Here is a 26,963-nt window from a genome sequence, read left to right on the forward strand (position 1 = left end):
AGAATTGCAATAAGTCTAAGTATCCTCAGTTTTTTCCAGTTGTTCTTTAATGATACTCTGCTGAGAAATGACCTTTTCCCTTATAACTCCTCAGGCTGGACCACCAGCATTAGTGATGAGGAATGCATGTACTGTAAGCTTCCCAGAGATCCTCTCACATAATTACTGGCATTAAGTAACACATTCATTGGCTTGTTTTGATGGTGTGCAGCTCTTTGAAGGCAGCTGCGATCACAAAGACATGGCTGTGTGTCTCAGGTTTTCATGGGAAATCCATGCATAGCTGTGAAGAAGCACGACAAAAGGTTCAGGATTACATACAGTTCACTTGGTTCTACAGCTACCTTGTATACAAATTAATGAACGCATTTCCTGGTGGTATTTAAGTAGGCATACGAAATCTGCATTATAGTTGCATCCAGATGTGTAGATATGTAGCTATTGCACTTAAAGTCTCGCCACATGGATGTAATTCAGTTCAGCCAATTATAAAGCGTTATATGCACAGATTACAAAAGATGTTTCCAATCAAAGTGTTATTGCAGCTAACATTATTCACTACAAGAAGTTGTGGATTTGTGGATATTACACTTAACATTTTGTATTTGTGCCTGATTACACCGCTGACCCCAACAAATATTATCTCCTCCTAACAGTACACAATATAAGCATATAGAATACTATGTGAATATTTTGGGCAAGTCACACAAAAGGGCCAAACCTCTGCATAGACAATAAGTATTGTAAAACTGTTGAGTGATTTAAATTAGACGTTGTCATATTTTCTTGTTTTGGTCAATTTTGGTTTAGGTTTTTCTGTTGAATCATTATGTATGTGTGTTTTTATATATATATATATATATATATATATATATATATATATATATATATATATATATATATATATAATATATATATGTGTGTGTGTGTATGTATGTGTGTGTATGTATGTGTGTGTGTGTATATATATATATATATATATATACACATACACATACATACACACACACACACATATATATATATATATGCATATACATGCACACACCGTGGTCCGCTTGATTGATTCTGATTGGCTGGATGGTGTACATTAAAACCTTATATACCACAGGTAGTTCTGGTCACTTTAATCACTGTTCTAAATTAATGCGCTGCCTATAAACAACTGTAACCATAGTAACATACAGTTATACTCGCAGCTTCATTATTAGTATAGACACAGCACAGATGCAGGTAATTCACATACACAGTCTCTTTCTCTCTCTCTCGCTCTCTCTCTCTCTCTCTCTCTCTCTGTATATATTCATGTGTGTGTGTGTGTGTGTGTGTGTGTGAGAGAGAGAATATAAGTACACCCCATGGAAATTGTTGCCTTTTTTGACATATTTGGACAAGCAAACATTTGATCCTCTTTGAAACAGTGCCTATCAATAAAGTTGCTATACTTGAACAAAAGCACAAGGAAAATCAGCTTTTTCAATAATTTATTCAACAGAAATATCAACAGATGGGATATTCTTCTGTGAAAAAGTAAGTATACTCTTGGTCTCAGAAGCTAGTATTGCCCCCTTTAGCAGAAATAACTTCTTGTAGGCGTTTTGCACAATTCTCCACCAGTCTCTGACATCGGCTTACTGGAATTTTTGACCACTCTTCCATGCAATATTCTTTCAGTTGCAAGAGGTTTGAGGGTTTTCTGGCATGTACTGCCCGTTTCAAATCCCCCCACAACATTTCAATGGGATTCAAATCCGGGCTTTGACTAGGCCATTCCATAACTCTCCATTTCTTCTTTTTAAGCCATTCTTTGGTGGATTTGCGAGTGTGCTTCGGATCATTATCCTGTTGAAAGGTCCACTTTCGGTTCAACTTCAACTTTTGGACAGATGGCCTCACGTTATGTTTAAGCACTCTTTGATATGATGCAGAATTCATTGTTGAATCAATGAATGCAAGCTGTCCAGTCCATGAGGCAGTGAAGCAACCCCAAACCATAACATTTCCACCACCGTACTCCACAGTTGGTATGAGCTGCTTCTCCTGAAAAGTTGTCTTTGGTCTGCACCAAACATGTCTGCTGTTACTGTGGCCAAACAACTCTATCTTTGATTGGTCTGTCCAGATCACATTATTTCAAATGGCCTGGTCTTTGTCTGTGTGCTCATTGGCAAACTCTAGTCTTGCTCTAATGTTCTTTTTAGACAGCAAAGGCTTTTTCCTTGCATGCCTCAAGCAGGTCAAGTTTGTGCAATCTCTTTCTGATTGTAGAAGCATGCACTTTGACACCAGCAGTTGTAAGACTTACTAGTAGATCCTGTGATTAAATTTTGGGGTTCTTGGAAACTTATTTTTGCATCAGGTCTGCTCTTGGGCTGAATTTGCTGGGACGGCCAGCCCTGGACAAATTGACAGTGGTTTGAAATCTCCGCCATTTGTAGATGATTTTCCTTACAGTGGAATGATGTATTTCAAATAATTTGGAGATCTTTTTAAATCCGTTGACAAACTCATAGGCATCCACAACCTTTTTTCTGAAGGCCTTACAGATCTCTTCAGATCTTGGCATGATGACACCACACACCTCAATAACAAAGGGAACACCAGACACTAGATATGAGAGGGGTATAAATAAGACAGATTCCACCTGCACTCCCTAAGCAGGTTCTAATCACTGCCAGCCAATCTTAAACACCTGATTCTAATTTTATGGATTTGACGGTGTACTTAATTTTTCCATGTGACTGATCTGTTGTTTTTGTTAATTTAAATTCTGAAAATTACTACAAAATGTCAATTTTTCTTTTGATAGCGTATCACCTTTATTAATAGGCACTGTTCCAAAATGTTTGCTTGACCAAATATGTAAAAAACAAAAAACCAAAAACAATTTCTGTGAACTGGTGACAGGGTCATGGGTGCCCAAGGCTCATTGATGCGTTTTGGGAGCAAAGGTTAGCCTGTCTGGTCCAATCCCACAGAAGAGCTACTGTAGCACAAATTGCTGAAAAATGCTGAAAAAGATGCTGGCTACGATAAGAAGGTGTCAGAACACACAATCCATCGCAGCTTGCTATGCCCATGCTGACCCCTGTCCATTGCTGAAATCGCCTACAATGGGCATGTGAGCATCAGAACTGGGCCATGGAACAATGGAAGAAGGTAGTTTGGTCTGATTAATCATGTGGATGGTTGGGTGTGTGCGTGTCGCTTACCTGGGGAAAAGATGGCACCAGGATGCACTATGGGAAGAAGACAAGCCGGTGGAGGCAGTGTGATGCTCTGGGCAATGTTCTGCTGGGAAACCTTGGGTGCTGGCATTTATGTGGATGTTTGACTTTGACATGTACTACCTACCTAAACATTGTTGCAGACCAAGTACACCCCTTTATGGAAACGGTATTCACTAATGGCAGAATAATGCACCATGACACTGCAAAAACTGTTCAGTGGTTTGAGGAGCATAACAAAGAGCTCTTATGTTATGGCTGATATATATACACACACACACACACATATATATATATGTATATAATAGGATAACTTTGTGTTCTCATCCAGTATTACAGTACAGCCACAGCACTAGATAATGGGATCCCAGAGATTATACGCGTTAATCCTTTAAGTCCTTTATATTCAGCTGTGCCAATGACAGCACGAAGCACATTGAAAGGATCTGAAAGAAAAAGAGACACTGAAAGATAGAAGAAAAAAAATAGAGAAACTGTGACAATTAGGTCTGGCCTTGATGTTGTATGAAACATTTTCGTGACCTAATTGCTTTGAATTTGTATAATTTAAGCAGCAGCTAAAATTTCTTAAAGGCTGTTATGTGTTGGCTGGGAATGCTTGAGGATAAATACAGTTTTGGCACACAAGCCATTCTTTTTGTTTTTCTTATTTTAAATTTGTGTGCGTGTGTTGCAATAATGAAGTGTGACTAGATGCGAGGCCGCATGATTGAATTTTCTCTCCCTAAAAAGCATTAACTTTACTCAGCACTTTCCTGAGATCGTTTTGTTTGTGCTCTGGATGGAAGAAATATTGTGAGCTAACTGCATTGGGACCTGTGTAATTCTTGGTTGTGTTATGGTATTTTTTGTGCGTGGGAGATGACGCCGCCACGTATCGACACCCTTTCTTTTCTCTCCAGGCTGCACAGTATCCACTACTGTTACATAAAAAGTCTGTAAAGTGAAGAGGCTTTCGAAAGTAATGAAAAGTTTCTGAACACACACTCGCCAGCCACTTTATTAGGAATCCTTATACACCTGAACATGCATGCAGTTCTCTAATCAGCCAATCATGAGGCAGCAGCATGATGCATAACATCATGCAGATACAGATCAAGAGCTTCAGTTAATGTTCTTATTAAGCATCAGAATGGAGAAACACATAGATCTATTTTTTTCCACACCATTCTATATAAACTCTTGAGACTCTTGGGCATAAAAATGTATTTATTTACACCATTGTAGTTTTTTATTTTTTATTTTATTTAATAAAGCAATTGGCTTGGTACTTGTTTCTGGCATCTTTGAGAACTTGCCTCTGTTCTTCCACAGACTTTTCCTGTCTTGCTTAGTTCTATCTCTGTGGGTACAATCCTAGACAGCCTCAATGATGTTGAGATCAGGGCTCTGTGGAAGCCATACCATCTGTTGAAGAGTTCCCTTTTGTTCTTCCCATTGTTCTTTTCACTATAGATCGTTCTTTATAGTTGTAAAATTAAAGCTTAGGAAAGGGGGGGGGGGGGGTTAATAATAATATGTTTTTTTTTTATTTTTAACACTTCTGCATTTTATGGAGCACAATTTATAAAAAACAACAAAAAAAAAGTGTCCCAGCCTGTGGTCTAGACACTCGGTTTGAGTAATAATGCAGTAGCTGTTATTTAAGACCTGACCACACAAATGGCAACAAACACAAACTCAGACTCGTCCATTCACTCTAATTTATTTTTCTTTTCAGTTCTTTTGCCTTATGTTTTATGCCAACTGCCAACTGTGCCATGTTTTACTGTATTTCTGTTTGTTTAATTGGCGAAGAGTACTATAAGAGGTTCTTACATGTACTATTTGCTGTATTATATGGTTAAACAAAGTGAGTGTGCATAGCGGTCTCTCCAGGACAGTGTATGTGGTGTGTTTGACTGGCAGGTTATCGATTACATCTCTCCATGTTCAGAATATTGTCCTTTAGGACATGGCCAAATATCGACAGCAGAATTGCTAAATTGTACCGGCAGCAGTCAAACACATGATGTAGTCCATTTGTCTTTTCCTAACAAGGCCTTTTTTTGTCACCTATTACTTCCATGCATGCAAACATCATACATCAGTCATATTTTTTTGTATCTTGTGTCACATAATACTGGGCCACACGTCATTTCTATGCTTTAAATGGAGCTTTTGGTGTATTTTTCCCCCTCAAGAAAGTGTTGTCGATCCTCCACTTTGGCTGAGTCGAGTCGATTTTTACAGATCGATGTGCACCCTACAGCAGTAATACACTTGAGTGACTGCCGTCTACCTCCCTTTGCTCACCAGTCAATTCATATCGCTCCCTTTCACTGTCTGTTGAAGAAAGCAATCCTGTCAAAGTCAATGTCACGTAGTTACAAGTGCCCACTCAACTTTCTTCACCCGAACAATAACGTCTACAGGCAAGCAGCTTTTCTTTATTTCTTTTTTTTTTTTTTCCTTTTCACTTTCAGTTTTAAATTGTTTACCCTGTGCTGCGTTTTAGCAATGGGCATTGAAAGGTATTCAGGCAAAAATGGACCAGGCTTTGTTCTTTCCACACTCGTGAACAGTGTGTCATTTCTGTTGAAAGTGCAACAGCTCTTAGATCAGTGTAAGTTTAGAACACAAACCTACTCTCTTCTCTGATTCGTGTGTTTTGTCATTTTTGTAATTATCATCACTGCAGCATTTGCAGTATTTAGATCAGTTAAGCTCAAGTGTAAACACATACTTATCAGAAACAGTGAAACAGAATTTTTCACAAAGGCTGTGTGCTACAGTGACTGCTTGGTTGACAACTCAAAGTTTATGTTAAGTAAATCCTTAATAATAAATGCTGTCTGTACAAACTTTCAAGTGAGATCGTTAGTAGTTTTAATGGTTTTAGTGACTGAGCTGTAAGAGCCTATGTGGTGATAAATCACTGTATATGGTACAGAACTGCATACCATAGCCAATAGCCCATGGTCTCAGCTTACACACACACACTCTCTCTCTGAGGCCAGGCAGCGGAACAGGTGCTGGCTCCTCGGCTTGAGGATGATTATCTTAACAAGCATTCTGAATTAGACACACTCTCAGCATACAGCAGCATTCAGGACAGCTCGCAGGCTTTACAGGCGTCTGCTGATTGAGAAAGCCCAGCCACTGCTCACTACGGCCAGACCTCTAATAGAAACCAGTTTCTCTTCCTCCCCCTCTCTCTCCCTCTCCCTCTTTGTCTCTCTGAGCTCTAAACTCTAATGAATAGACTAATCCAAAGGAAAGAGAGTTCCATCAGGGCTGTCAGTAGCAATGAGATAAAGAAGGTTGGGTAGTGTTTGGTTAAAATGGGATTAAGTATGTTTTTAACACTGGTTTAGGATTGAGAAGCTTCTCTACATATATTATATATAGTTTCCAGGCCCAGAGCAAGACAGTTTTCAACACACAGTACACGCTCAGCCGTTTGAAGGTTTCATTTTGATGGTAGAAATTTATCCCTGCTTTTACCGGACGACCAAAATAACAAATAACTTTTAAATATGCACCGAATGACTCCATATAATGTGAAATAAAGCTGGCATGCAGCGCAAGCCACCTAATAATATTTGGTCAGATTTACTTTAGTTTTGGGTTAGATTCCTGAAAGATCTGAAAAGTTCACTGGACGCACTATCAGAATCTACAGTACATTGAAGCAAGGACACAGTGCTACTGCGAGTCACAATGAGGTCCTTTAAGCGGCATTTCTGTATAATTCCTTTGTTTTGTTTTTTTTTCCAAGATGATTTTCTTTTACTAACGATGGAGAATGTTCTTTTTAAAACAGCAAAAACACATGCAGTGAAGGTACAAGGTAATATAAAAATTAAATTATAATTTTTTGCAGACCTAGCATAGTGTGTGAATTCTGGCTACATGACTCCAGTTCATAATTGGTCTCGAGATCTGCGCTTTAAAAAACAATCTTTCTCAAGCAGATATTATTTTTGCTTGTTTCTAGTTGGTTATATTTCCTAAAATATGAACATATAAACATAGCCTCATGGCCTAATTTAAACCACCGTAACCCTGACCAGGCAGGTGCTGGACCACAGCAGGGTCACGTTAATGAACATGATCTTTGTTTGTCCTACAAGCTTCATGCTTCAGTACGCATCGCAGGAAATTCACAAAATAGGCACCTTTTATGGCAGGCTTTCTAAAAAAAAAATTCTAAAAAAATAAATAATACCCCAAACAAACAAAAATTACCATGTGTCCTATTTGTATCTGTGTTTGCATTCATTTAGAACACATTGACTGTTCAATATGAATAATCAATGTATTTATATTCGGTTAGTACACATACATCACATACACACAGTATTTTAGCAACCTTTTAACCACGCAGTACTCCCAGTGATACTGTACATGGTAATCATTACAGTAAGTGGATTAAAAAGCCCTAGGAGAAAAAGCCATTAGGACATTTTTATACTTGTGTTTTTTAATGTTTGTTCATTGCAGCTTTGTGGTCTTTGACTCTCCTTCTGTGTGTCTTTGACTATTGTTTAGACTTCTAGCTTGTAGATTTATCATTTTAATAGCTTCAGTAGGTGGAGGTAAATATAATGAGGGTTCTCCAAGGCCAATTCAAACTCTTTTTGGAAGTTGTGATGCATCATAGATGGAAGATAGAGTTGATATTTAGGATTACGTGGTTCTGGAGCTGATTGTTGCTCAGCAGAACATGGGCAGTGTGTGACTGAGATGATTGTGAACGTGTAGGACGAAGAAGAAGACGTGGGTCGGGTCAAGTAAAATGTTCTTAATCTTTCCATGTACGCGAATGTGGTGGGAAAACACTGCAGCAAGTCAGTAGGGTTTCATGAAGAATGGGGCCATTCTGCTAGTTACACAGATATTCTGGCAAACTGTTTTATCCCACGCTATTTTAGCTGGCGTGCACTGACTTGCTTTCTCTTTTTGGTTTAGTGCTTTTCCTTTTCGTATAAGGCACTTTATTTAACTCAAAGCTGTGACCAACTGAAAATAAATTTGCTGTACTTGACTTGCCAGTAGCAACATTTGATCTGCTTCAAGAACGCTTACACTGAATGCAAGTCTTCATCTTCAGTATGCAAACAGATGGGAAGGTTTGAAAATGGAACAGAGTGTATTATTGTCATAATGCAAGAGATTTAAGGTGGAATTTTGTCAAAAAACAAAGCAAAGTCTAGAGATGCCAGGTTTCAGCTTCAGATGCTCTGCCCACAGCCTATAAGTCATGTGATATTGTTTGGCCACAATCTTCAGGATCCCAGGTTACAATTTGATCCCCAGTGCTGTATGCATGCACTGCCAGACACCGGATTCCGATGAAAAAATAAATAAATTTAAAACAAAAAACAGTGACAATTAGCTTTTGATGCAAGATACTCACTGGATTGGAAGAAGTTCACAACATCCCATCTTCAAAAGAGTTTCATTGGAAACATTTAGTAGTGAGTAAATGTAGTTGGCTGTTTGTCAGTCAAAGGGCCTGTGAAAATAAGCTTTAAAATAAAGGGAAACCTAGATGTATCTCTAGATACTTCTAAGAGGTGCTGTCGCTTGGCAACCTGAGCTATTGTGTTGCTTTTTTTTCTTCCTTAGAATTGCTCTTTGGTAACAGTGTCATGTTATTTGTCTCTCTCTTCCCCCCACATCTACAGACAGGTGATGGATTTTAAAGAAAAGAAAAACAACTTAGTTAGTGTCACACTGTTGGTCCTTCATGAGCCACAAGTACAGTTTCAGTGTGCCTTGGCATAGATTCTGCAAGTCCCTGGAACTGTGCTGGAGGAATAAACACTATTCTTCCAAAAGATATTCACTTGGTGTTTTGATGATGGTGGTGGAGAGTGTTGTCTAACACATCAACTGTTCAGTTGATTCTTTGGTTGCATTACATCCTGACTATCATCACTATTCTATCATATTTTTACGTGACTGTGGCAACTACAGTTTGAAATGAATTTAGGACAATAGCTATTACAGATTTTTCCTACTTATCTTTAGATGATTATGGAAGCATCATAACTTGGGTTTGTAATGAGTGGTTTATGCACTGCATCTCTTCTCTTCTGGACTTCTGGATTGTTCTTGCTGACATTCTGATAATGTCCTGCATTGACATTCTCGGTCACCTAAAGAACAGTTTTTCCTTACATCTCACACTAATGCACCAGCATCATGGTCACCAATTGTGTGCTTTTGACCACAAAATTCCAACCTTTCGCATGGACTTGAATGCAGATGTCACTTCAGTCATTGAAGCACTAGCCAGTTTAACAGTCTTTGTGACTCAAGCTCCTGCAATCCATGTCTGGGACGTGTTTTTTCCACTCATTTGTTCTGAGATTTTCTTTGATTTGTCATCTGTTTATCTTGCAGTTGTTTCTGGTCAATTGATCTTTGCACAATATACATGTAAATGCAAATATATATGTAAGCATTTGTAGATATTTAGGCTTTGTAGTTTCTTTGAGTTTTGGAAATGTACAATAGAAATCAAACTTCCTGTTCTTATGTTTTGTGGCTTCAGCACTAGGTGGTGGAGGCATTGTGTTTTTGGGTTGTCTGTGTGTCCATCTGTCTAAGATTCTCGTAAACACGAGAGGTCAGATGTCTAAAATACTTTTTATTCATCACATTTACATTGATTCACTTAGCAGACGCTTTTATCCAAAGCGACTAACAAATGAGAAAAGTACAAGCAAAGCGATATATCTAGCAGAGAACAATACAAGTAGTGCTCAACAGCTTCAATAGCTTTCTTCATGTATGAAGTATATTTTAAGGGTATTTCATTTTTACAAATTAGTAATAAGAAAGTCTGGACTTGATGGCGGCAAAGGAATCCCCCATCACTGCCCTTGGCGTCACGTTTTACTTGTTTCTTAGTGAAATTCTTCAGATGGGCAGAGAAGTCTCAGTGTAGGTATTTCTTTTTCAGAATACAGATCATTGACTTTGAACACAACATAGATCCATCCCTTATTCACGAACAGCCTCTCAACACAGCCAAATCTATTCTTTAACAAACGGTGGTGATTTGCACATCATCTGGTAAATCACTCCATATCTTCTAAGCCTCAGGCTAGTGGAAGTGGAGCTGATGGAAAACTGCTTTCCTGCCAAGTGTCAATATATGATCTGTGACATTTGTTGGTTGATAAGTGGCCGAGCAGACCTTTTACTCAGTGGGGAGTACACGGCTCTGAGGAACTGCATGGATGATGCTTTCTTCTCAGAGTAAGATCTGTCTCTGAACACTGTCACTGCCAGAACTCACCTGTTTCCGGCTGTGGAGTTCTCACTGACCCTGAACCGCATTCCTGGGAGTAGAACCCTTCCTTATGGGAGGTGACTAACTAATTAAGGGTATGGCTACTGTTTGCCTGACTGTCCCATGTATTCTTCTAGAAAGCTTTCATTTGTGCACCGGCACATCTCAAAATCAGATGCATTGCCATTTTGTATGAGATAAATGGACCTATAGGGAATGCAGGGTTGATATCATACTATGTTCCATACAACAGTTGTCCTTAAATAAATTAAGATAGAACAAAGAAACAGAAAAGATATTATACCAGGCCAAACTGAACTGTAATCATCTTAAGGAATTAGTAAATTATCAGTGCAACTGTTATACATGAAACAGATAACAAATGTTGTATTCGTCAGACGTTCATGTCACCCCAAAATTCAATGCAGAATCAGGTTCCTACTGTAGCTCTATTATTATTCCTTCCATATGTGACCGGCAAAAAAAAAAAAACTTTATCAAAAAGAAACCCAGAATTTTTCCTTTTTGTTTAATTGTCCAAATGTGTGGGATTGGCATAAGCCTACATGCATGGTTTTGTTTTCAGCTCGACCTGCATTGCACTGACTTTTAATTACCCCTGAGTATAGAGAGGCAGAGCCAATATACTGGACCTTGTAGGATTGTAGTTGGTGGATCATCAGTATTCATGTGTAGAGATGGAGTGAGAAGTTTCCTGTCTTCCTGTTTTTCCTGCTATTCTTTGTTACATTGTCTGATTCATCTGCTCCTTTTTCTATAGTTTACCTCCATTATTTCAGTTATAAACTAGCATTTGGAGCTTTAAAAACATTTAATGTTTTTTTAAAATTTATTTATCATTAGTAAATATTTAAATAAAGAGAAAGCTATACTAAGCCATTTTAATAGATACACCTCCTCATTCATGCAGTTATTCAATCAGCCAATCATGTCATACAGATACAGGTCAAGAGCTTCAGTTAATGTTCACTTTAAACATCACAATGGGAAACAAATGTGATCTCATTGACTTTGAACGTGGCATAGATGTTGGTGCCAGATGGGCTTGTTTGAGTATTTAAGTAACTGCTGATCATGTTCCTGCGCAACACTCTCTAGAGTTTACACAGGATGGTGCAATAAAACCCAATAAATAAACTCTGAGTAGGTGCCAGTTCTGTGGGCAGAAACGCCTTGTTGATGAGAGCGGTCAGAGGAGAATGGCCAGACTAGTTTGAGTTGACAGAAAGGCTACAGTAACTGTAATAACCATGATTTACACCTATAATGAGCAGAACAGGATCTCAGAACACACAAAACGTCCAACCTTGAGCTAGATGCGCTGCAACAACAGAGGACCTCATTGGGTTCCAGGAGGCTACAATGGGCAGTGAGAAGATTACAAAAGCATCACTTGATATTTTTCCAATCTTCAATCCAATTCTCCAGCATCCAATTTTGGAAAGCCTGTGCCCCACTGTAGCCTCAATTATTATTTTTTTCTTGGGTAGGGTGTGCTTTTGCTCTCAGAACAGCCTCATTTCTTTTTGGCATGTCTTTTTCTTATTTGGCACGTTTCCACAAGGGTTTGTGGAATTCATTTGTGGTTATGGTTCATGTTGACAAGATTTCATCACATAATTGCTGCAGATTTTTTTCTCCCATTCTGCTACATGCCAGAGATTCTCTGTTGGAGTCAGACTGGGGAGGGCACTGAAGGGTTGGGCACCCTACAAGGCTGCCCCCTGGTCAGCTCTCTCTAGAGCTGTATCAGGCATGTCCCACTGGACAGAGACCTTAGACCCACTGAGAGATTATATCTCACTTTTGGCTTGGGAGTGCCTGGGGATCTCCCAGGATGAGCTGGAATCTGTGGCTGGGGATAGAGACTGACCTTCTCAGGAAAATGAATCAATATTGGAATGAATTATTGAATGTTATAGTTAAAGTTAACAAATGCAGGTGGGCTCTCTTATTAACTTGCATGCTAAAAAGGTAGATTAATAAGAGATGAGATGACCGCAGTACTCTCTCCTGCTCAAATGAACATATTAATGCACAGTCACCTGGAGTGGAAATCATCTGTACACCAGAGACATCCCAAAAATTCTTATTTCTCTGGTTGTGGACATGAGAGACCACTTTGGCAAGGGGAAGCAGGTGGCTCAGAATTAGAATTAAAGTACAGACATCAAAACCAAGTGGGCAAACCGTACCCAACCTGTGTTAAAGAGGAAAAAAAAAACCTGCTGGATTAACAGGAATGTTTTTCCATTAGTAAGAGGTGAATGGCAAAAGGCCTAAAAAGATTCTGATATGGATGATGGTTTTGCCAGCACATTTAAATGTCAGGCTTGGATATGATGGTGGCATTTGCCGAGAGTAAGATCTTTTAACTGTGAATCAAAGTTTGCTATGAGCCAATCCAATAATCCTATTTAAAGCCTTTAATAAGGATAATTAGCCATGCTGATGCCTGTAGCGTCGTAATTGGGATAAGTCTAAATGACAGGCTATGCAGCTTGCGAACATGCTGTGTCAAACTGCTTTTTATCTCACAGCCTCGTAAGAGAAATGAAATAAATCAAGACGGATAACAGTGAGGAACATCTTATGGGTGCCCCCTTCTAGTAAAAGCTTTTATGTGGCAGTGCTCTAGCAGTGTGAATGTTGCATGCCCCAGGCCTTTGATGTCTACCATTTTCACTTGTCATTTATCATTGCGTTTTACCGTTTCATCGTTAACACTGAGCTTGGCTGTTATTTAGTGTGTGGGAACGCATTCCTTTCTGGGAAGGAAGATCGTCAGACTCATAAATATGGAGTGCTTCACTGCTTTATGCAAAAACATATGGTGAGAGGGAAAGACAGAGAGATATAATAAAAGGAAATATGTGTGTACTGGGCTGTGGTTTGGTGTAAGCTTGGCGTGAAACTGTTACAGCTGAGAGGCAGGGCAAGACAGAAAGAGCGGCTTGAGAGGGAGATGGGATCATCTGGAATCTATGAACTGTGGCTTATTAAAGTCTGTGACCATCCAATCCAGTTTATGAAGTAAAACTTGCTCTCAAATCTATCCTCATATTGCCAACATTGCATATTTTAGTGTTACTGAGTTTTGCATGGTAGCAGTTTGAACTTCAATCCATATTGAATAACCATGAAAATCATACATTATGATTGGAGGAAAATCCAATCCAAGGTATCCAACCTGATAACATCTACGTTTCTCATATTAGTTTCTCTTGCATTTGTATATATATGAAACCCATGGATTTTAAAATTAAGCCTGATTTATATAGGGTAAGCTACATTTTACAGGCACCATTGAATGATGAATTGATTGATCTGAATATAACAGCAGTTGGACTCTTCTTTCATTAACTTAGTGAAAGCAGCTGTACATGCAAGATAAGTTGTGTAAGATGAAACTAGGAACGTGCTGGGGGTTAATTGAACCTGCAGTTGTTATAATCTTAATGATGTTTTACCACCCAACTGAGGAGCTTCCTATTTGTTTGATCATTCCATGACCAAAATGAAAACATTTTTGTCTAGCTCTGTCTAAACCTTGTGAAAAATTACAAGCACAGTACCTGTACGTGGCATTTTTCATTACATATCGAGACCATTGGTGAATTTCTGTAAAATAACCTTTAATAATAACTTAATAAGCCATTTAATTTTGCTGAATAAAGGATGTATTATATGTGAAGAAAGTTAAAACTTGATTATACAATTTATAACACATTTATATGAATTATTGTAACGGTATACGATCTCTATTTAACTGAAGAGATTTACAAAGGCTTGGATGAAGATGATTGTTTGCAAGCTCCAATTTCTAATGTTACTGCTCCCTGGCATGTTGCAGCTGAATCATTTGTGTTATGACTTATATCCTCAAGCACTCTCACATCCCACCCTTATCATTAAATTTGTTGACCAGTCACAGTGAGAGAAACACCACCATTTTAGCATTGTTCTTTTGAAGTGTTTGCAGACTGGCTGGTCAGTGATAAGCCGTAGGATGAAGCTGATTTGGGACCTATTTAATCTGTTCACTTTGCCGTCTAGATAATAGGAGTTTTCTTTTTAATTTCAATAAGAGATGGCATCTCTGTAAGAGGGAAGAGCGTAATCTGTACCTTGAAGTGGGATAAAGCATTTATATATTTATTTTCGTTTCCTCTTCAGCCCTTTTCCCTCGTTTGGAAGTGGATAAAATCTCATTGCTCTTTCTTGGCACCGGATCAAACAATGTTTCTTTTCTGAAATTCATTTGGGATTCTGGCTATTGGCTTTTGCAAAGCACTAAGGCCAGGAGACATCTGTTTTACTGAATTCCTAATGGCTCTGTGTCACCCGTGTCAGAGGAGCTGCTGGGAAACTTGTCTTGTGCTGTAACATTTGCCTGCAAGATGCCTGTATTTAGTGGGGTGCTCCAAAAAATGGATTAAGCTCAAGTTTGTGCCAATACTCTTTCAAGTTTCTGAGGACTGGAGCAGTTGCTCTTCTAGGATTGCCCTGTATTTGCTCATTCCTCAGTTGGGACAGTTTCCCAGTCCCTGCTGTTGAAACATATCTCTGCGACATGATGCTACCACCACCATGCTTCACTGTGGGGATGGTATCCCATGGTCATGAGCAATCTTGGGTTTTGGCCAAACACAGCAAGGTTAAACATTTCATCAATTTAGAGAACCTTTTCCACATTTTTGCCGAATTTCCAACATGGGATTTCATGTTGTTTTTCCCCCTTTTTTTCTTTAATAATAGCTTTCTAACTTTCAGGTTTGTGGCATGTCAAGGCTATGGTTGTCCTTTGAATATTATTAAAAAATAGAAATAATATAGCATAACCGTGACTCTGCCTAGTGAAAGCCTCTTGGTTGCTCTCTGACTAATGAACTAATATGTCACTGACCCATCAAGGCAGTCACGCTTGTGCTATATTCTTTCCATTTTTAAATAATGTATTTAATGGTGTTTCATGGGATGTTTAGATTTTGGGATATTTTACAACCAAACCCTGATTGATACTTTTCTAGACCTTTGACCTTTACTTGTTTTGATAGGTCCTTGGTGACTTCCAGGAACTGGTGTATTTATATTGATACCAAGTGACTCTTTAATTGCACACTCCATTAACCTAATTATATGACTTATGATGCAACTGTTTGCACCAGAACCAATTGGTCTTATTTTTTAAATTTATTTATTTATTTATTTTACAAATTTTCTTTGATGTTATGGACTTTAAAATTATATATATATTTTTTTATTGTAGATTCATGACATATAATCTACAAAATGTGTAATATATTTGTCTTAATTTATAGCAAATATATTACACAAAGAGTTGCATTTTTGTAGTTTGTGCAATCTACTATTTAACATACAAAACCTGTAAACAAAAACATACAAAAAATGTTAATAGGTTTGTAAAGTTAAAAGGCATTTGATTCGATTAGGGAATCCCTTGTCTCTCAAATTGCAAGTGAGGAGCAGCTCTTTTAAGTCAGAACTCTTTTAGCTCCTGTTTGCATATTACTTCGTTCCATTAAAAAAAAAAGTAGTCTTTTAGTGCTGGAGTGCAACTTAACAATATTTTTCTCCATCATGTATTCAGAAATTCTGTAAAAATAAATAAATAAATAAAATATTTAATTACCCTTCTTACTGAATAATTCACTCATATTGTGTACTGATTTGTTGCCTCTGCCAAAAATTAGCCTGTCACTAAATTTGTGCCAGTTTATCAGCTACAACAGCTTTTCCTCACTGTTGAAACAGCAAAGGTAATGAATGCTAATCTGACTTTCTGAGCTGGTAGTGAGGAAGAAAAATTATATTAATTTGTATTGTGGGAGACATCTGAGGCATATTTTCTGTAATTAAAGCTGGGTTGCATAATTGAAATACCTGCAATTTGTCATGGTATCGGGAAATTACATGCCATGATGTGAGCCGTTTCTTCATTCGGCAGAATTTGTTGTTATAGACTTTTCCTCCCTTCTGCCACCTCTTCATATCCATTAGTTTAATGAATGCTATCCAATTTAGTCTCTGCCATGAACATGGCAGTAATGTTGTTCTTTGCACTCTGTAGAACATGCTGCGCTCTCATTAAAATAAATGGTAGTAATCAAAGTCTGTGACGATTAACGGATCGCATAGTTTTCTTCTCCGGTCATCTCGCGTTTAGCTGGTGATATGTTCTCCAGGGGTGCCATAATGGTCTCCAAACTCCAGGCATGGCAGACCCTGAGGGATACACTAATAACACATTAAACCGTAAACAATGCCAAGGCCATCTCGCATGACCTGCTGGGGTTTCGAGTTTAAGCTTTACATAAATACTGGTGAAGTCAATCAAGTGCGTATTTGGATCCTAATCGAATTAGAGAGACAAGATGTTTGCCTGATGGCTAATTTAGGCAGCTTTATACCTGGTTAGGAGCCTAAATTACTCACGGAATCACTCCAGCAGGAAAACTTTGTCTCGAGTAGGATGTAATGATATACCATGTTAAGGAATGCTAACTTTTCTGTGTCAGAAAGGTAATGTTACAGCGTAACCTCTGACTGTTAAAAAGCAGAAGCTCCTTCTATAAATGTTAAATAAATGCATCCTCACAGAAAACTTCACCATATCAAATTACAGTTTTTTTCACTGTGTATGTGGCGCGTCCATCATGCAAGCCCCTTTATATGTTGCTACTGTACAAGCCATTACATACTAAGAGAGCATTAATATAAACCTGTGACTTTGTAAGGAGATCATGAGTTTAAATCCTTATGATGCCACAGTTCTCTGTGTCCAGGAGTCCAAGAGAACAAAATCCATGCTCTCTGAGTGGGAGGGGTGATATTATTCTCTCAACACTAGCCAATCGTGAGCATCTGTGAGGTCATGCATGTTGAAGGGGGCGGACAACGATTCATGATGCAGCATGATCAACAGTCTCGGAGGAAGCCTTCACCCTTCCCAGATTTTAAGATATTATGTTATGTATGTATATATAAAATATTTTATTTTATAGCCTGGCTTAAAAATATTCTAGAAGTTTCACTAATGACTGTTAATATTCTTTTTTTTTTTTTTTTTTTTTTTTTTTAATGATATAGTTTCAAGCAGTTCTTGATTCTAACAGCAGTAGCTCCTGGGTGTCTTTCCTGCCTGCTTATTTTCCCCTCCCTTTCCGTCTGTTGTCTCCGAGCTGTATGTCCTATCACTGTCGGCCACGGGGCACAGCCAGCTCTCCTGAGTTATGTCGGAGTGTGCCTCGGTGTGTTGGGAAAAGAACCAGCTCTGCTCCATCGAAAAGCAATTTACAGCCGTAGATTTCACCAGACTTTTTCTGCCATGAGAATTTCTTTTGAAACACAAATCTGAGCGAACTTTCCATACCAACAAAGTCAATTAAGTACATCGGCTTTTAACAAATCTTTTCAAACCAGGTTTTGTACAGTAATAGTAATATATTTACTGGATTCTTTTATACAGCCCGTGATGAGTTTAAATCAGAATTTGATCGTCTATTAAGTCAACACTGAGTAGTAGAGTGTATAGAAAATATTTTTGATATATAAGACATTCCTTTCATATGCATATTACTGATTATTAAATTACTTTACATATAGTGATAAGCTATCTCACGTACACCTTTCCAAGTACTTATAATAGTTTTTAAATGTTTCCAGTGTTCCAAAGAAACGTATTAAACTTGATCAGTGTTTTCAGAAAAGCAAAACTTCCATGCTTTTTTTTGCAGACTGAGCAAACCTTTAGATAAAATGCCCTCTATAAAATCAAAGTTTGTGTGTCAGTAAATAATTCTGTGTACATAGTTTTATAGAAAGATATAAAACACGTTTACTATGAAAATAATTTGCAGAAGTGCTGTGTGTGTGTACTCCCTCTGATGAGGAGCTCCTGCCCTCCCATTTCATTACGACTGCAAACCAAAGTTCGGAAGTTACGTGCGTATTGATTTCTATTGTGCTTTTGAAACTTTGCCATCTTAAACAGTGTTCTTCTGATGGAAATATTTAGTTTTAGTCATATTTTAATCATGTTTTTAGTTATTATTCGCTAAAGCCTAGACTTACACACTGACCGTTTTATTAGGAACACCTGCACATTCATGCAGTTATCCAATCAGCCAATCTTGTGGCAGCAGCACAGTGCGTAATCATGCAGATACAGGTCAAGAGCTTCAGTTAATGTTCACAGTAAGCATCAGAATGGGGAGAAAATGGGATCTCTGTGACTTTGAGTGGGATGGTTATTGGTGCCAGATAGGGTGGTGTGAGTATTATTGCTGATCGCATAGGATTTTCGCAAGCAACCGTCTCTGGAGTTTACACAGAATAGTGTGAAAAACAAAACAAAACAAAAAAAACATTCAATGGGTGGAAATGCCATGTTGATGAAAGAGGTCAGAGAAAAATGGGCAGACTGGATTGAGATAGGTCTCCCTTAGTGAACAGTGGGATTAGTTCAACAAACAGACTTCATATAAAAACCATAATGAACTTCCCTTTACTTTCACATTATCCGTTGTTACCCAGATGAGGATGGGTTCCCTTCTGAGTCTGGTTCCTCTCAGGGTTTCTTCCTCATATCACCTTAGGGAGTTTTTCCTTGCCACTGTCACCACTGGTTCGCTCATTAGGGATAAATTCACACCTATGTTTATATGTTTCTGTAAAGCTGCTTTGAGACAATGTCCAATGTTAAAAGCGCTATACAAATAAAATTGAATTGAATTGAATTGACAGGAAGGCTATGGTAACTCAAATATAACAATTCTTTCCATCTGTGGTGAGCAGAAAAACAACTCGGAACAAACAACATGTCGTACCTTGAGGCGGATGAATTACAACAGCAGTACACCACATCAGGATCCACTCCTATCAACCAAGAACAGGAATCTGAGGCTACAGTGGGTGCAAGCTCACCAAAACTGGACAGCTAAAGCCTGGATAACGGCACGAATGACGCGATAATTGCACAAGTGAGCAGATGTTTGTAATAAAGTGGTCAGTGACTGTATTTGATGGGAAAACTTAAGCACATTTAGCCGAAAAAAATGTAAACAGTTAGTCAGTGAAAACTGCAAATCATTTCTTAAGTGAAACAAAGGATTCCTTTACAAATGCTGATTAACATTATGGGCCTACTTTAGAATTTCAAAGTTTTCTTTGGTGGATTAAAGAAAATTCTGTAGTGCCTGACACTTTCAAATGGCTGCAGCGCCGTCATAAAGAAACAGGCCCTTTTAGTAACATTACTCTAATGAGCACATTAATTACGCTTAAAAGTAAATTCATTTCAGTGACGTAGTTTTACCTTGAGGATAAAACGTATCACAAAATAACAACACTAAAGGCAAACAGGATGCTCATGTTAACAAACAAATAAGAAGTATGACAGCATATTTTTCCACGTTACAAAGGGTTAGCATATGTACGCTGAGAGGAGAAGAGTGGTCTGGAGGCTAGCTAGCTGAGCATGTGACCAGGATGGTGAATGCAGCCAGCACGTTCAATTCAATTCAATACAGTTTTATTTGTATAGCACTTTTTACAATAGACATTGTCTCAAAGCAGCTTTACAGAAATATATTAACACGGTATACATATATTAAAAGTGCGAATTTATCCCAATTGAGCAAGCCAGTGGTGACGGTGGCGAGGAAAAACTCCTTAAGATGTTCAGAGGAAGAGTCCTTGAGAGGAACCAGACTCAGAAGGGAAGCCATCCTCATCTGGGTAATAACAGATAGTGTGAAAAAGTTAATTATGGTTTTATATGAAGTCTGTTTGGCCTTAGAAGCAGCCGTAGTCCCAGCAATCTGGAATTGGAGTAGATGAGAGCTCCATCCAGAGGTAGGACATCCAAAACGGATCAGGCAGGTCCGGAGAGCAGAAAGGATCAGGATCTCTAGTATCTCCATAAAATCGTGTGTGGCTCGACAGAAGGAGACAGGGAGAGAAAAGATTATTAGGACTGTACTTAGCGTAACAGAAAGTCTAGTCAGGTTAGGCTTGAGTAAACAAATACGTTTTAAGCCTAGACTTAAACACTGAGACTGTGTCTGAGTCCTGAACACTAACTGGAAGACTGTTCCATAACTGTGGGGCTCTATAAGAGAAAAATCTTCCCCCTGCTGTAGCCTTCGCTATTTGAGGTACCGTCAAATAGCCTGCACCTTTTGATCTAAGTAGGCGTGGCAGATCATAGAAAACCAAAAGGTCGCTTAGATACTGTGGCGCGAGACCATTCAGTGCTTTATAGGTCAATAAAAGTATTTTATAATTAATGCGTGATTTCACTGGGAGCCAGTGCAGTGTGGATAATATAGGGGTGATATGGTCGTATCTTCTGGTTCTAGTAAGGACACTAGCAGCTGCATTCTGGACTAACCGGAGCTTGTTTATGCACCTACTGGAACATCCAGACAGTAAGGCATTACAGTAATCTAGTCTAGAGGTGACGAAAGCATGAACTAATATTTCTACATCATGTTGTGACAATATATTTCTTATCTTAGAAATATTTCTGAGATGAAAGAAGGCTATCCTAGTAATATTATCTACATGAGCATCAAATGATAGATTGGAGTCAATAATCACACCAAGGTCTTTTACTGCTGCACATGACAAAACGGAGAGACCATCCAGAAGGCTTACTTCTAGCTACACGTGGTCCTAGTACAAGTACTTCTGTCTTATCAGAGTTAAGTAAGAGGAAGTTAATAAGCATCCAACGTCTAATGTCCTTTACACATTCCTCAACTTTGTTAAGCTGCTGTCGGTCCTCTGGCTTTGCTGAAACATACAGCTGTGTATCATCAGCATAACAGTGGAAGCTAATTCCATGTTTACGAATAATTTGACCTAGAGGTAGCATATATAAAGTAAAAAGCAGTGGGCCTAAAACAGAACCTTGTGGAACACCACATTTAACCTCGGTATGCGTGGAGAAGTCTCCATTTACATCTACAAACTGATAACGATCGGTCAAATAAGACCTGAGCCAGGAGAGGACTGTTCCCTTAATGCCAACAACACTTTCTAATCTATCAACATAGCGAACAACATTCATAATTATTTTGTATAATCCATATTTTCAAAGCGGCTGTACAAAAAAGAGTGGGAAAACATTTTACCTTTTGGCTGGTTCTGACATTTTTCTCTGCTTTATTGTTGAGGAAAATGTCATAGCATTTCATGACATACTTTTAGCAGAACGTTGAATTATTATGTTTCGTTTTTGTCACGGGGAAAAAGGTCATTGTTGAATATTTTTCATCAACAGGATAAACACTGATTTTGTATTGCGTTTTTTTTTCTCTCTCTCACTATGAAATCCAGCATTTCATAATCTTCCTTTCTTTCTATAGATAAATGATGTTAATTGAGGGCACATGGCCTTGGGGTTTTGTACGCACCTTTAATGCTGTGAAGGTTAGAGGACTGGGTATTGACTGGCTTTATTCTTTGTAATAAAATACAGCCTTTTGTGTTCAGTGCTTGCAGTTTTTATAGTGATTAATTTTTTTTTTATTGTGTTGTCTGATCATTTGTAGATTGTACTGAAAACTTGAACTCAGACTGAACTCTGTGATTTTTTTCTTGTTTATTTGGGTTCCCTGATGTTGGTGTAGCGAGTATCTTTACCTTACACACACTTTGCTTTGCACCTACAGGCTGCTGTTGTATATTATGACTTTAAATGCAACATTTGAATGGATTTCTATGCAGTTTATGCTTTACATACAAACGTCTCACTGGTGTGGGTTTAAATGTTGATTACAGTGGAAACGTATCTGTTCTGCGTGACCTTATCTTTCAGTGTAAAACGGTTTGTAGTAGCCATAGAGTGTTTTATCAGGGTGGGCTGGATTACTAGAAGCTTTTCCGTCAGTACATCGTCGTCCTGTTAAAGACATGTAAAAGTGTCCTTGGTATTGCAGGTACATCACACTTAGCATGTTTTTTCATCTCCTGAGAAAGCTTCTCAATAGAACCTGAAGCTTAAGTTGTGCTAAAGTTGCCGTTTAGGTCCTGTTCGGGGTGGTGAGGTCTTCCATGCGCATATCCTTTGCCTTTATCGCCTGACAGCTGACAACTTTATTTTTGTTTTTCTTCTCTTAGGTGTGACAGCACACTGACACACACAGTGACCCTGTAGACATGCACATACACACCATCACCGACTTGTTTATTGCTTGTGCCTCCCTTCTTCTTTTTCGAGCACATCTCTCTTTTAATAAGGTCTTGTAAACGAGGACAGAATCACTCTGCCATTGTAAACACACTTTTCACAGTGGGGGTACATACTTTCAATAGTCTTTAGCTGAGACTGAAGTCAAGTGCTATTTAAAATAAAAGCAATCAGTTAATGTATCTTAATGAATGAATGCTCTTTGACACATGTGCGCTTGCATCCTTGTTTTGTGTAAGTGTTGCAAAATAATGCATGAATGCTGCTTTATTTATTATGAATTGTCATTATGAAAGGTCATCAGTGAAATTTGACATATGACCAAATTATTACAGTGCAAAAGTAGAAGTGCATCTGTAACATTTTAAAAAGTAATACATTAAAACCTTTCTAGAATATTACCTGTTAATATTACCTGCTAATATGAACAAATATGGTAATCATAGGCTATGTCTATACATTAAAAAGAAAAACACTGATATATAAAGAAGATAACATCTCTCAGCTACACCTTGCCATAAGTTTCTCATCATCACCCTGGTCAAATGAATTTGTTTATATGTGGCATGGGCATGACTGGTTTTTATCACATCACCATGTGTTTCGTTCAGCTATCAGTGTGACTGGTATGTTCAGGGCATCTGTGTGCTTTTCTCTCGATTGTTGTCACTATTGTTAAAGGCGATTAGCTCTGTCTTTCTCCTCTGTCCACTTGTTTTGCTTCCTCTGGTCTTTTTGTCATGCAGCCTAATTGCTTGACGTTGGGGGTGTCTTTGTTGCCATGGAGACTACTATAACATCCTTTATTAGGCATCAAGGCTTCAGGTTATGGCTGGCCGATGCCATTACTATAAAGTGCTTTTCTAAAATGACCCATAATATTTTGCTAATAAGGCACAAATTTTATCATTGTACTTATATAATCATCCTCATCATTGTCATCATTAATAAATCCATAGTATTCCACTAATAGATTGTGTGTGTGTGTGTGTGTGTGTGTGTGTGTGTGTGTGTGTGTGTGTGGTGCTCATTTCATTCACACAGTTTCCTTTAGTACAGCTTGGCCTTGGAGATCTATTTCTCATACCCTCTAAATCAGATCCAGGTTGTCCATAAAATCGTCAGTGTTCCTTATTGATGTCAATCCTTATTAGCATTGCCATAACCCCTGAGTGCAGGCCACTCCATAACAAGCTCTCTGAGGAGAATGAGGACTGCTTGTTCTCCTCTCCGCTTTCCTCTGTGGATAGATGTGCTTATATGGAAGCCACTGATTGTCGCTAACGTCAGAACCCAGATACCACAATGGAACACTATGATGCTGGATCATTAGCAAGATCATGCTAGAAGGTTGCTGTCAGATTGGTTTGCTTGGCCAGAATGACCTCCCTGGCGCCAGTTTACCCTGCGCTTTCGCGGAGGTAAAGTGCCTCTTCAAAGCAGCGGAAACCGAATTAGTCTCTCAAAATGGCGTCTACGCATTAGATTGAAAGAAAAGAGCCGTGTTTCTTGACTTAATGGAGAAACAATGGCTTTTTCACTGGACTTTTACCACAGTTATATAAGAGGATCAACTGTGAGGTACTTTCTAGAGTTTTTGTTCAGCACATTTAAAATATCATTTGAGACAGAAATGGAAAATGATGAGCAGTGTGGTTGGAGATTGGAGCGCCAAGTGGTCTGCCTTTTCGCAAAGCATGAGCCCTAAATTCAATTGTCCTCCTTGAAATGGGACTATCCAGATCAGTGAACTGAAGCTTATAACATGATCTGTACTTTAAGGGAAGCCGATCATGCTCCTTCTAATTCTTGTAATGTGCAATTTACTGCCATTGCAACATTTTAAAATATATTTCATGCAGAGGCAAGCAGGTTTTCAGATATACAGTCCCCTCAAAAAGTATCGGAACAACAAGGCCGATTCTTTTGTTTTTGCTATGCACTGAAAGTTTGAGATCAAAAGATGAATGAGATGATATATTAGAATTTCAGCTTTCATTTCCTGATATGTACATCGAGATGTGTTAAACAACTTGGAACATGGTACCTTTTGTTTGAACCCACCCAAGTGATCAAAAATATGGGATAGTGATAAAAAAAAAAAATAATGGAACACCTGACTGACAAAAATATTTAACTGTTCCTTTTTGCCCAGGTGTGCCCTGTTAGATTGACTTTTTAAACAATTAATAGCTTTCTATACCTACTTTTGGTTTGAGCCTTGGGTTTCACCTGTGAAGACTGCATTTGTTGTTAAAAAGGATAAACCAACATGAAGATGAGTGAGCTGTCTATGGGAGAAAAGCAAGCCATTTTGAAGCTGAGAAAAGAGGAAAAATCGGGCATAGCCAATACAACAATTTGGAATGTCCTGAAAAAGAAAGAAACCACTGGTGCTCTAACAACCAGACATTGAACAGGTCGGCCAAGAACAATAACAACAGCAGTTGATGACAGAAACATTGTGAGAGCTGTGAAGAAAAACCCAAAAACAACAGTCAGTGACATCAACAACAACCTCCACAGGGCAGGGGTGAATGTATCCCAATCCACCATTTGAAGAAGACCGAGAGATACATCGAATCTAATTTGGAGGAACTCCAACATGCAGTTAAACATTGACCCAAAACCTACTGCCAACACAACAAAGGGAAAAAGTGGAAGATTTTAGACTGGCCAAGTCAATCAGCAAACCTTAACCTAATTGAGCATGCATTTCACCTCCTGAAGAGGAGACTGAAAAAATATCTTGTTTTGAATATATTCAAATGTTTTAGGTGTATAGCAAGGACAATTGGCCTTGCTGTTCCAATACTTTCAGAGGGAGCTGTATTTGTTAAGTATAATTCATATTTATGTCAAAAGGAATACTTTGTTTCAAACCAGTAAGTTATATGTATGAGATACACCAGGGTTGATTATAGAGTTTGAACGTGGACTTAGCTTCCTCTAAAACTGGGATTATGAATTTTGATAAATACAAGGCTCACATGAGTGAGTGCAACATTTATTTCAGATGTTAATGGAGTCAAACAGATGAATTAGAATTTGTTTTTACTAACACACCTCATTAGAAGTGTTTAATCCTTGTGCATCCTTATGGGCATTTTTGTCTTTTTCATTTTTATATATATATATTTTTTAATCATTTTGTCTGTGTTTAATGCAAACAGCATGAATTTAGCAAAAGGTGTGGATTTTTTATTGGAATTTTAATATTTTACCCTCATTTGCTTTCATAAATCTATTTTAAACTACGTACACAAAATACTTACACTCAGGACCTTATGGGCAAAAATGTCCCCATTGAAACCCATTCAAACTGCAATATTTAAGCCCTGTGACGTTTAAGCATAAAATCATGCATTCTGTGTTAGGCTTAGGCTTTTATTTTGTTGACAAAGTTTCAAAACATTGATTTTTTTTTTTTAAACAATTTCTGAAATGTGTAGTATTTGCTCCGTTTTAGTCTGTGGGGAAAATCCATGCTTTCCCTTTTTCTGCTGTATTATAGAGCGCTGCAGACCAGCTGAATAGATGATGCAGCTATAATTACATGGGTGTGTTTGTATTGAAAATTTTACACGTGTTTACAGTTTGAAAGAAAGAAATGATATTGTACTGGAAATCACAAATCGCACCCCATGTATATGAGTCAGAGTAGATGACTGAGTTTTGAAGATGTTTGCATTATGTAAAGAAACCGGCATTTAAAGGATTAAAATTCTGAAAAAGAATGAATGTTTGATAATTATGATCAGAACTGATGCTGGTAAAAAGAAAAAGAAAAAAAATCTAAATCAGTGAAAGTGGAAATAAATATTTATATATAATATTTCTATGACAGTTTTTTTTACATGGACATTTTTGTCCTTTATGGACCTGAGTGGTAGTTTTTTTTGTTTGTTTGGTTTTTTTTTTTCTGACACGGCATAAAAAATATGAATGCATCAAAATGAATGTTGTTGTTAATCATTGACATATCAAAGACTGTATTAGTCAAAGATTTAAAATTCTGCTTAGCATTTAGTACACGGAAAATAATGACTATTTATCTTTTTTTCATAAAAAAGCATCTGTGGCATTATGTAAACAAACCGGCGTTTAAAGAGTTACTGTTCTGAAAATGAATAAATGTTTGGTAATTATGATCAGAACTGATGCTGGTAAAAAAAAAAAAGGAAAAAAT

At 38.0% G+C, this 26,963-nt stretch overlaps 1 protein-coding gene across 3 annotated transcripts in view; it reads left to right on the forward strand.

Moving 5' to 3' along the window:
- fbxl17 (F-box and leucine-rich repeat protein 17) overlaps positions 1-26,963 on the forward strand; it is a 266,473-nt gene that overhangs the window by 162,863 nt on the left and 76,647 nt on the right. The gene's annotated exons all lie outside the window — the stretch shown is intronic.

This window comes from Ictalurus furcatus, chromosome 5 (genome assembly GCF_023375685.1).
Source record: "Ictalurus furcatus strain D&B chromosome 5, Billie_1.0, whole genome shotgun sequence".
Taxonomy (NCBI): Eukaryota; Metazoa; Chordata; class Actinopteri; order Siluriformes; family Ictaluridae; genus Ictalurus; species Ictalurus furcatus.